This window comes from Hemicordylus capensis, chromosome 10 (genome assembly GCF_027244095.1).
Source record: "Hemicordylus capensis ecotype Gifberg chromosome 10, rHemCap1.1.pri, whole genome shotgun sequence".
Lineage (NCBI taxonomy): Eukaryota > Metazoa > Chordata > Lepidosauria > Squamata > Cordylidae > Hemicordylus > Hemicordylus capensis.
The window spans coordinates 18,267,018-18,275,344 of NC_069666.1; the positions used below are offsets into that span (position 1 = coordinate 18,267,018).

Here is an 8,327-nt window from a genome sequence, read left to right on the forward strand (position 1 = left end):
ACAGTGACTACGGTATCATTAGAGTGAGATGCTGGAGGGGTGACTCTGGATCAACTAAGTTGCAAGAACAAAGTGGGCGGGAGGAGGGCAAAGGACATTATTAAGGGAATAAAGATTTTGCTATATATTAAATATCTATGGAGGTAAGGTAGTGAATGTTGTCAGTTTATTCATCTTATAACCTTGCTTGGCGCTTTCAAACTTATTCAGAAAATGGACCAGTTTTACACAGGAACATAGGAAGCTGCCATATATTGAGTCAGACCATTGGTCTATCTAGCTCCGTATTCTCTTCACAGACTGGCAGCGGCTTCTCCAAGGTTGCAGGCAGGAGTCCTTTCTTGGAGATGCTGCCAGGGAGGGGACTTGGAACCTAGATGCTCTTCCCAGAGTGGCTCCATCCCCTGAGGGGAATATCTTACAGTGCTCATACATCAAGTCTCCCATTCATATGCAACCAGGGTGGGCCCTGCTTAGCTACAGGGGCAAGTCATGCTTGCTACCACAAGACCAGCTCTCCTCTCCTGTTTTCTGACTTTGTGGGTGGGGAGGGGGAGTTCACAAAAGTGTTCCCCATTTGCCTTTATGCTTGACCTATGCTACCAAGCAGTGAAATCAGCTGATCAAAATTGCATGATATATATGGCACTTGCGGATCCCCTTCTTTGTTCGTCCTCTTCTTTCAGGTGAATATGTTCAGTGCACATCGGTGGCATACTTTCATGGATGTATCGTTTATTTTAACAATTGATGTTCTGCCTTTTCACCATTTAGATCCTTAAGGCAGCTTGCAGATGCAATTTTAATCAGGCTAAAATACAAGGGACATAGGAAGCTGCCTTATGAGAGGAGAGCTCGTCTGGCGGTAGTTAGCATGACTAATCCCCTTAGCTAATCAGGGTCCACCCTGGTTGCTTACGAAAGGGAGACTTGATGTGTGAGCACTGGAAGATATTCCCCTCAGGGGATGGAGCCACTCTGGGAAGAGCATCTAGGTTCCAAGTTCCCTCCCTGGCAGCATCTCCAAGATAGGGCTGAGGGAGATTCCTGCCTGCAACCTTGGAGAAGCCGCTGCCAGTCTGGGTAGACAATACTGAGCTAGATGGACCAGTGGTCTGACTCAGTATATGGCTGCTTCCTATGTGCGGTGGTCTACCCAAACCACGCTCGAGCTAATGCAAAGGGTTGAGATAACATTTCATGTTTAAGTGACCTTACCGGGACACTCAGAAGCCTGAGTTTGGACTGCACCACTGTTGTTGTTTTCTTGCAAAGGAAACAGTACAGAGTTAGGGACCCACTTGATAGCTTCACTTTGCTCTGGCTGCACGATGCAAAGCCGTCATCTGTTCCTACAAGTTGAACTGAAGTGGAATGGAGGAGTTAGGTGAGCTATTAAGGACAGCATGCCAAATTCCGGAGTGCTGAGTCCGGTATAGAAAAGGATCTTTTGGGGGAAGTCGCTGAAGCTGTCACTCTGAAAGGAAAACTAGCACATCATGCAAACCACACTGCCCGGCCTTTTCTAGCAGCTCTGTAGGGGAAGCCCATCTGCAGAGGGTAGGGAGAGAATCCTGTGCAGTGATGCAGCATACACGGAAATCCAGTGACGTTTGGGTTCTTGCTGCCTATCAGAGGAGGCAATGCAAAATGCTCCCTCTACTGCCCGAGGAAGCATTTAAGGAAGCTTCCAATTGGTTACAGGCCCAAGCCCATGCATAGCACCCTTTCCCCAGCGCAACCGGACTGATGTTAGGGATCTGAAGGACACAAAGAGGCTATTCGTATCAATGAGAAATACATCCCCATTGGACACTTTAGAGACATCGCATTATTACCTATGCAGAGTGCTCCAAATTAACCCCACATCCATAGCAGCAGTTTGATGCGATTTGGGCAGGATTCCAAGCACACTACCCTGAAGGCACCCGATCTCGTCTGATCTTGGAAGCTAAGCAGGGTCAGGACTGGTTAGTACTTGGATGGGAAACCGCCTGGGAATACTGGATGCTGTAGACTTGAGGAGAGGAGAGCTGGTCTTGTGGTGACAAGCACGACTTGTCCCCTTAGCTAAGCAGGGTCTGCCCTAGTTGCATATGAATGGGAGACTTGATGTGTGAGCACTGGAAGATCTTCCCCTTAAGGGATGGAGCCTCTCTGGGAAGAGCATCTGAGGTTCCACGTTCCCTCCCTGGCAGCATCTCCAAGATAGGGCTGAGAGAGATTCCTGCCTGCAACCTTGGAGAAGCCGCTGCCAGTCTGTGTAGACAATACTGAGCTAGATGGACCAATGGTCTGACTGAGTAGATGGCAGCTTCCTATGTTCCTATATTTCTATACTAATTGAATCCTATACTAATTCAGACCCTTGGTCCATCTAGCTCAGTGTCTGCTCTGACTGGCAATGACTCTCTAGCATTGCAGGCCAGGGTCCCTCCCACCCGGCCTGGAGATGCTGCCAGGGACTGGACTTGGGACCTTCTGCACACCAAGCAGATGCTCTACCACTCACAGCTATGGCCTCATCCCCTAAAACATGTACTTACTACAAATAAAACAAATGAATGAACGTGGCCTTTGAAAAAGGCACATGGTATTGAAGAGAGCAGATCAGAATCAATTGCTGTTAAAGACTGTGCAGATTGAGGCTGGCATCTGAATGATGATGATGGTAGGCAAAGGGGCTTCGAAAGGGAGGTCCGTTGTCCGAGCTCTGTTTCAGGGAAGGCCCTGTCTCTGGAATCTGCCTGCAGTTTGCCATTTAATGAGAAACATTCTTGGAAGGTTATTTCTCCCCTAAGTACTAATATTAGTATTATTTAGATACGGAAGATCTCACAAGCAAAGAATACTGGGCTAGGGAAGCCCAGCCTGGCTTTTGCTGTGCGTGAGAACTGCCGGGAGCTGCGCAGCTCATAAGAACATAAGAACAGCCCTGCTGGATCAGGCCCCAAAAGGCCCATCTAGTCCAGCATCCTGTTTCGCACAGTGGCCCACCAGATGCCATTGGGAGCCTACAGTCAGGAGTTGAGGGCATGCCCTCTCACCTGCCATTACTCCCCTGCAACTGGTACTCAGAGGCACCCTGCCCTTGAGGCAGGAGGTGGCCTACAGCCCTCCGACTAGTAGCCATTGATAGACCTCTGCTCCGTGAAGTCATCCAAACCCCTCTTAAACCCATCCAGGTTGTTGGCTGTCACCACATCCTGTGGCAGAGAGTTCCACAAGTGGATCACGAGGCATCCCAAGTAGCCTGCCGCTTAACCCAGTTTTTGGGAGCTAGTGCATCTAAAAACCGGGCTAAGTGCATCTAAAAACCGGGCTAAGTGATCATGTGTCGGCCACGGCTGCTTGCAGGGTGGGGAGGGGGTGCTCCCAGGAATGTGTCGGCCACAGGCTGCTCCCAGGAATGTGTCGGCCACAGGCTGCTTGCAGGGTGGGGAGGGGGGGCTCCCAGGAATGCACCGCGCACTCGCATGGTGCATTATTGGGGCTCCAGGGGTGGGGCGGCACTTCCCTGCACCTGACCCCCGGAGCTGCCGGGCAAGGTGCGGGAGAGCACAGGCTCCTGTTGCTGCTGCTTTGTATCTTTCTTTTGCGTTATCTTGTTTTTTAATCTTTTGATCAGATCTGTATTTTTAAATTCTTGCTGATATTTTAATTGGGTGGTTTTTGTAGGCTCGTTTTAACTTTTGTGTGAACTGCCTTGCGATTGTTTTAATGAAAGGCAGTATAGAAATCTAACTAGATAGATAGATAGATAGATAGATAGATAGATAGATAGATAGATAGATAGATAGATAGGAAAAGCATGTGGTATACAGATAAAAGACCACATTCTCAACTCTGAGTACCTGCAGTTTACCGGATTTGGGGTCATCTGAGACCTTGAAGATCTCTCTCATTTTCCTCTGTCAGATCTTGGAGAGCATGAATAAGTGGTGCTAATGGAGATTATTCAACAGCAGCCTAATTCCTTTTGATCAGTCACATCCTCAGGATGGCCTTTTGTGCTGTGTGACAGGGATGGGGCTAAGAGTTTATTCTCGGCTCCATTGATTATGCTTCTCTTTTACATTGTTCTAATGTTAACCCTTAACCTGCTATTGGTAAATGGACTTTCTGACAAAGTGTGGTTTATCACACCAACTACTCCCCCACCATAATCAAGGGCATTTCAAGGTGTTGCTGGAAAGCACAATAGAAGTTGGATTTTGTGGTGCCCAGTGTAAAATACTACCGCTGCGCCAGCCCAGCCACTGCGCTAGGCTATGTGAAGCATCCCTGCTTCAACTCAGAGGCCCTCCAGGCACTTGGGGTGGGAGGCTGATTTGATTTAGGCCTTCTGAGAAGGTTCCACTTTGCTTTTGCTTCAGGGATGGGCAAACCTGGCCCTCCAGCTGTTCAGGGACAGACAAACTTGACCATCCAGTTGTTGTTGAACTACAACTCCCATAATCCCCAGCAACAAATTATTGTAGCAGGGGAAGGTGGGCGTTGTAGTTCAGCAACAACTGGAGGGCCAAGTTTACCCACCCATGCTCTAGCTGAAGTGGTTGCTTTAAATTAGAGTTGAGGTTTCACTGCTCCCTGCTTGCCAACTTCCAAACTCAGAACACACTTACCAGACCGGGCAAGGGGCAGGAGGCAGCTAGAGATCTCTCTCCTAGCAAAAGCAGCCATGGCAGCTTGAGATTTAAAACTATTTCTGGCAGGGTTTCTCCTGCAGTCCTGTGAATGATGCAGGTGCTCCAGGGAACTGTAGTTTTTTTTCTGGGATCATTGCTATGTCTACAGCCCAAAAAAAGACTACAATTCCCAGGAGCATCCACACCATTCCTAAGACTGCAGGGGACACTCTGCCAGATTTTGTTGTATCTCAAGCTGCCATTACACCCTCACTGTTGGGAGCAAGATGAGCTACTTCCAGCCCAATCCAGTAAGTACATTCAGGGGTCAGGGAGTGGTTTCGGGAGGGGAGAGATGCCAAAGTGAGCTTTAGCAGCCTATCTGAATCAGCTCAATTTGCTGATGATGTGTCTTCAGTTTGGCCTGAATCTTATGTTAGTTCCGTTTAGACCAAATCAGACTGGATCTGAATAGACCTTTAAAGTTTTGCACAGCCCTACTATAGGTGTTTGACCTATCTTGAATGATTTCCCCCCATTGTCAATATAGCCATCACTATGAACTGGTTAGTGCTTTTATGAAGTTATGAAGTTTTGTGTTACAGTGGTTAGTTATATGTCGCTGATTATAGCTCGTTAGGTTATATTGGATATATCGTATTATCTGATGCTATATTGTATTGTATTGCTGTAATTACTGGTCATTGACCAAAAATAAACTTAACATCATGATAATAATATAGACATCAAAAGCTCATTCCTCTGCTTGTCCTCCATCATGAGTATGCTCTTTATCTGCCAGCCAGGTCTTTCTCCTGTCGATATAGGACAAAGAAGTCAAGTCTCTATCAAAAGATATGCAGATCTGACCTCTATATTCTGTTTCTAGTTGCTGTCTTCCTAGGGTTTTTGGTGCCCAATATCGCAGTGGGGAAGTAACTTGCCAAGGGAGCAAGAGGTTGCTGGTTCAAATCCCTGCTGGTATGTTTCCCAGGCTATGGGAAACACTTATTTCAGGCAGCAGCGATATAGGAAGATGCTGAAAGGCATCATCTCATACTGCGCGGGAGATGGCCATGGGAAACCCCACCTTTTTTCTGCCAAAGACAACCACAGGGCTCTGTGGTCGCCAGGAGTCGACACTGACTCAACGGCACACCTTTACCTTTACCTTTAGGAACATAGGAAGCTGCCATATACAGAACAAAACTCATTCTGCACACAGATTCTTTTTTAAAAAAAATAGAGATAACATTGGCCAGCAGTGTCCCCTCTAACATTTTTCATGTGTGTGCGAAATGAGTTTGTTCTGAGCAGCAGTATCAAGGCAGTCTGTGTGCACGGGCATTCAGAGTGGGGCCTTCCTGATTCAACCTGAGCAGGATCTAACATTAACTGAGCAGACTTCAAAAACCTTGTGTGCACATGCACATCCGCACGCTTTAGAGAGACCAGTGGTGGCCAGACAGGTGCCTCTGGGAAGAAGTAGGATCTGCTTTGCATATCAGGTGCATGTGTTACCACTTCTTGACTTTGGTGTCTGGGATCCTGGAGGAGAGCTGATCAGGTAGCAAGCATGAATTGTCCCCTTTGCTAAGCAGGTTCTGCCTTGGTTTGCATTTGAATGGGAGACTACATGTGTGAGCACTGGGAGAGATTCTCTTGAGGGGAGAGGGCCGCTCTGGGAAAAGCAGCTACATGCTTGCACTCAGAAGGTCTCAGATTCCCTCCCAAGATAGGTCTGAGAGAGACTCCTGCCTGCAAGCTTGGAGAAGCCACTGCCAGCCTAGGTAGACAGTGCTGAGCTAGATGGAGCAATGGTCTGACTCGGTAGAAGGCAGCTTCCTATGTTCCTATCATCTCTTGTTTGTTTCTCCACCACACTTTGGAGAACCTGATCCAGGCATTTGTAAGTTCCTCTCCAGGGCACTCGGCGTTTCAAGTATCCTTCCCTGTGTTTCGCAGGAGAGATTTCCCCTGGAATTTGGAAACAGGTTAACATGAAAGCAGCAGCCACGTGTTTCAAGTGGAGGAGCCATTATTCACGGCAGGCTCATGCATTATGCAGCGGGCCAGGAGCTCCGATTTCACACCAACTGGGGAGCAGGAGGAGGGCGAAGCAAACAAGTAAACAATTCCACGGGCGGAGGGGCAAAGAGCAGCAGATATTGATGTGAGCAATTACCATGGGCATTTTCCAAAGCCGTGGGGCATACATTACCCCCACCCCCACCGCCTTTCCACTCTCTGTTACATGCATGCTGCCACCTAATCAGCCCGATTGGCATCGAGCGTAAATGGGAAAGTAACCCCTCCAGCTTCAATGCAGTGGCACCACAGAATACAAGGAGGCGGCAGGCGGATGTTTTGAGCAACAGTTGCCATAGCAACGAGACCCCTTCATTCCAGAACCGGGACTCCAAGAAGAGTGTGAGGCAAGAAAGAGGTCGTGCATCCAGGTGCCATCCAGGGCATTTTCCACACAGGGTGTTTCGTTTGCATCTTCTCTGGAATAGAAGTGTGCATTTACATATCGGTCAGATTGACCTCGAAGTCCCTGTGCGCTATAGGGGAGCACTTCACACACAATTCGGGTTTTTCATTGCGCATTAGAGTGTAACCTGATTTGTATCCAGGGTAAACATTCCATTTTTTGTGTTGGTTTTTTTGGGGGGGGGGGGGCACTTCGAACTCACAGTAAATGCGCTCTCTGGAATGTGATCCCTGTTGAGTTACGATCCTCCCCATCTCTGGCAATTTTAAAAAACATTTGAAAACCCATTTTTTTTACCCAAGCTTTCTCAGGTTTTTTTAAAAGTACTGTTTGTTTGATTTTATGGTTTTTAAATTATTGTATTGTTTTTAACTTTTCTATGTGTTTTAATTGTTGTTAGCCATCCAGAGATGTAAGTTTGGGCAGGGTATAAATTTGAAATAAATAAATAAATAAATAAATAAAATAAAATAAAATAAAATAAAACCTCGTAGTGACCTTATGGTAAAGCCTGCTGTCTGAAAACACCCCAGGAACTTTCCCTAACAGTAGGCATTACTGTGAGTTCAAAGTTGCCCCCCAAAACCGATGCAAAAAATGGATTTTTTAACCCCAGATATAAATTGCGCTACACTCTCACATGCACTGAAAAACCCAAATTGTGTGTGGAATGTTCCTCAATAGCTAGCAGGTAAAGTAAAGTTGTGCCATCAAGCTGGTGCTAGATGGACTCAGTATATGGCAGCTTCCTATATTCCAGTTAAAGTGGCTGTAAGGATAAAGTGTGCTGTCAGGTCAGTGTCAACTTCTGGCAGCCACAGAGCCCTGTGGTTGTCTTTGGTAGAATACAGGAGGGGTTGACCATTGCCATCTCCCGTGCAGCATGAGATGATGCCTTTCAGCATCTTCCTATATCGCTGCTGCCCGATATAGGTGCTTCCCATAGTCTGGGAAACATACCGGGGGGGATTCGAACTGGCAACCTCTTGCTCCCTAGGCAAGTTACTTCCCCTCTGTGGGGTAAATTTGGCTGCTATGTGAATGCACTTTGATTCCGGAGGAGATGCAAACTAAAAGCTGGGTATGAAAAACTTCCAGGAGAAGGAACATGAAGGTAGGGACATAGGAAGCTGCTGTATACTGAGTCAGACCATTGGTCTATCTAGCTCAGTATTGTCTACACAGACCGCAGGCAGGAATCTCTC

General features: G+C 47.3%; 1 pseudogene; it reads left to right on the forward strand.

The window, feature by feature from the left end:
• The first annotated feature begins 1,900 nt into the window (after positions 1-1,900).
• LOC128335233 (uncharacterized) lies at positions 1,901-2,019 on the forward strand (annotated as a pseudogene).
• The last annotated feature ends 6,308 nt before the right edge of the window (positions 2,020-8,327 follow it).